This window comes from Zalophus californianus, chromosome 7 (genome assembly GCF_009762305.2).
Source record: "Zalophus californianus isolate mZalCal1 chromosome 7, mZalCal1.pri.v2, whole genome shotgun sequence".
Lineage (NCBI taxonomy): Eukaryota > Metazoa > Chordata > Mammalia > Carnivora > Otariidae > Zalophus > Zalophus californianus.
This window is the reverse complement of record NC_045601.1, coordinates 43106156-43109939: the sequence shown is the minus strand read 5'-3', so window position 1 is coordinate 43109939 and position 3784 is coordinate 43106156. Positions and strand designations below refer to the sequence as shown.

Below are 3784 nucleotides of genomic sequence, written 5' to 3'. Positions count from 1 at the left end.
AAAGAAAAATTTTGCACAATTAACTCTTCACCAGTCTGTTCTGGCATGCTTCTAATGATACTAGAATCACTTAGAAAATAGAACACAATAATTTCACAATTCAGTAAATGGAAACTGGTAACCCTCAAATTAACAGTGAGTTATCATCAAAAGTTATTCCACTAGCTCTGCTGTCATTTCTCGAGGTGGATCGAAGATACCAAGAGCCATAGACCCTTCCCACATTGGATGCATCATATAAATCAGACTTGATTTTATCACCAGCACTTTATAAAACCAGACCTAGGGAAAGAATTAGGTCTGGGAACACATGCATGGTCTTAATATGGCAAACGTTGAATTGATTGTTACAAAATCAGAACAGCAAGAATATTTGCAGTATTTTATCAATTAATTAAAAATTCACAATTTTAAAACAATATGATGTGTTATTTGTAGGTATTTCTGTAAAAGAAGTTCTAAAAGATTAAACTTATTTGAAAAAATTGCATGTTATAAAATGATTTATTTTGCATCATAAATTTTAATTATAAAACATTTCCACAGATGTTTTTTTCCTATGTATTTTTCACAAAAAACATGTGAAGTGAGTGGCTATGGACTGCACTTCACAGATAAGAATTCTGAAGCTCCAGATTGAAAAGGTACATCTAAGATATCAGGACTGGATCTCAGGCCCAGGGTTCCTGACTCCACACCCCAGAGCTCTTTGCCTTGTCTCACAATTTGCTCTTTAATGGTTAATTGACCCACCTTTCCTACCTCCATTTCTTATCTCTCAGATTTCATTCCAGTTCAGGAAATAATAATGAGAATTTTTAAAAACCAAAGAAGTAGTAGTAGGGAATTTCCAGAACAATTCTGCAACCAAGGAAATATACCTAGAGAGAATAGAATCCTGGTAGTTAGGATGCAAGAGGCAATGACATCCTGAAGCCAGTTCATACAGGCTTGAAAGAGTCCATTGTTAAATTTACAGCAATTTTGCTCTTTGTTAAATAGCCATTATCAAAAATTAAATTACATAAACTTGTAATTGAACATTTTGTTAAAAACAAAAGTAATAAATATTGGACTTGTCACTTCCTAGTTATTTTACTCATTTACTATTATCTATGCTTTTGATGTTATTTACATCTGTGGTGACTGTGTGGTGGAAATACTATGTCTGTTATCTGCCTTTCACAGTTCTGTGTTGGTAGTTTGAAACCAACCATAATGGAAGTATTTATACCATGAAAATCACAAATGCTACAATTATTGTTTTGTTCATTATCTGGACTTAAAAATGGAGAAAATATTAATAATGCAGATTAAACTGAAAATTTTCTTGTGTCTGTAGCTGTTAGATTGTGAATGGCTCATAAAATGGAGAAAATATTGGTCTAGTATATGACACCACTATCTGATTCAGCAAAGAAATTGCTCAGGTCAGTGAAAATTGAATGAAGTCTGACAAACGTCCTTGTTGTTTTACTTTAGACTCACTCTGTAATGCAAAAGAAAATATCAACTGACATTTACATCAGAACTCCAGTTATTTGTCAGTGACATGAGAGACTTCTTTTTGGAGTAGGATCATAATCGAGCATTTATACATAGTCTAACTTTGTGGCACTATTGGGCATAGAATGGAAGGAGAAGCTGACAATAGATTTTATAAGAAACAAAGTCACACGAAAGTCCTTGGTATGGAATTTACAATGATGGTTATTACATATTTTATCATTATTTATAAATTGGGTGCTAATGTTCTTAAAGCAGTACCTTTTATATTAAATTGTTTTTCCCTTGGAGAACTAGTCGTTAAACACTTAGCATACCACAGGATGGAGGGCATGCTTTGTTGGAAGATGAGCACTCTGCAGATGAGAGGAATACCAGAGAAATCTGTGCCTGTCACTTTGTAATTCTCTTTGAACAAGAGCTCTAATTATGTATAACGATGCCAGTTTTATGTAATAGACCTCTGTGACCTTTTCCTGTATTGTACAGGGAGGGACTCTTTTCTACCTGTGAGGTGTAAGCTTCAAATGCCAGAATGTATTTTCATTGTAAAAAGTTACCAACTTACATAGACAAATGGAGGACAAAAAAAAACACCCAAAACCTCTCATTAGCTGTAGGTTAGCTTGGTCAGGGTTCCCACTATTCTTTCTTAACATTATCCTTTATTTCACTTTCCTAGTACCCAGTACCATACAATGATGTTATCTTCTGGAACTAAGACCCTCAGCTCTGGTGCATCTTTGGTCCTATAGGGCGTCACTCCATTGATGTGACTTCTCCAGAATTAGTCATAATTTACCTGTCTTTCATTCTATCCCCCTGGGGTTCCATGTTATATTATGCTACTGTAATGATAGTCACCAAGGAGTCACTGCCATCCTCTGTCCAAGTAATATATGTTCACCTTTACACATGTTTGTTTTCTGGTCATGATTTAACCCCTATTGTTACCTCAAGGGTTGGGATTCTAAGCATGTGGCATAATGGCAGTGGTGGAGAGTATTCAATAAATAATGGTGGATTGATTGATAGGATGTCCTTCTAGACTCCTTCAATTATATCACTTCCAACTTCTGTGCTGAGGGCCAAATTAGCCATATTTCTCTCCCCCAATTACTGAATTTTGAATTAAAATTAACTTATATGAAATCCAGAATTGCAGATTGGTCATCTACTAGTTTTCTGGTAAAGCGTTCTAGAGGGGAGGGGGGTGGGGGGATGGGTTAGCCCAAGTGATGGGTATTAAAGAGGGCACATATTGCATGGAGCACTGGGTGTTATATGCAAACAATGAATCATGGAACACTACATCAAAAACTAATGATGTAATGTATGGTGATTAACATAACATAATAAAATTAAAGAAAAAAGCTATCTTGGGCTTTAGAGCTGGCTTGCTTCGTCATTCATACATGCCTCGTTGGTTTTTATTTGGGGTTTAACTTGTACTGTAGTTAATCATATTTAAGTTCCATTTGTAAAGGCCTTGTTGAGGCAGCAGAAATGTCAAAAGAGAAGAAGAAATCATGAGATGCCATGGTCTTTTGATTTCCAGTTGAAGAGTGGAGGTTAGTTATAGGTCAAAGTGAATGAAGGGATGTTTTGATGTCGTAAGAAGCTTGCTAAGGTAAAATAGGGGAATCTTACTGAAGATACCTTTTTCCTTGTAAACCTTCTGTGGCTACTGTATGATTTAAATAGGAATGTTGGGGTGTTATATATATTTAATATGTGAAATAGTTAACTGAATATGAGCATTACGGAGAGAGGTGGGTGAAGGAAAGTACTTTGTAATTAGGCAGGCTGGCCTCCAATCCTAGCTATGCCTACTCAGAAAACTTAATCTCTCTCAACTTCCATTTTATTATTTGTAAAGTTGGAGATTATTTATGATGTACCTACTTCGTTGGGCTGTTTTAAATATTAAATATGATAATAAACATAAAATGCTTAACAAAATTTCCACTCACAGATGTTGATGGAAACATTTTGCAAAGAATATTTCCATGATGCAAAACCTTATTGAGAAGGCAAGTTGGGGAAGTGTTTCCCTTCAGAAAATCTTTTATTTTATGGACTACATGATGACTTTCCCTGTTATTATTCTAAAATGGTGCTACTTCCTAAAAATATTTTAATAAACTACAAATAGACTTAGCTACTTTAAAAGTGATATGTTGAGTTTTTGAGGGATTGCTCAAATATGTGTAGTCTTTGCAATCTGTGAAGGTTAAATTACATCGGGAATTCTCCTTTTTGTTTCAGATCGTGAAGG

At 34.9% G+C, this 3784-nt stretch overlaps 1 non-coding gene across 1 annotated transcript; it reads right to left on the bottom strand.

The window, feature by feature from the left end:
- Positions 1-252: 252 nt before the first annotated feature.
- LOC113928162 lies at positions 253-379 on the bottom strand. Its single transcript, XR_003521839.2, has one exon. It is a non-coding gene; the product is annotated as a small nucleolar RNA SNORA72 (small nucleolar RNA).
- Positions 380-3784: the final 3405 nt, after the last annotated feature.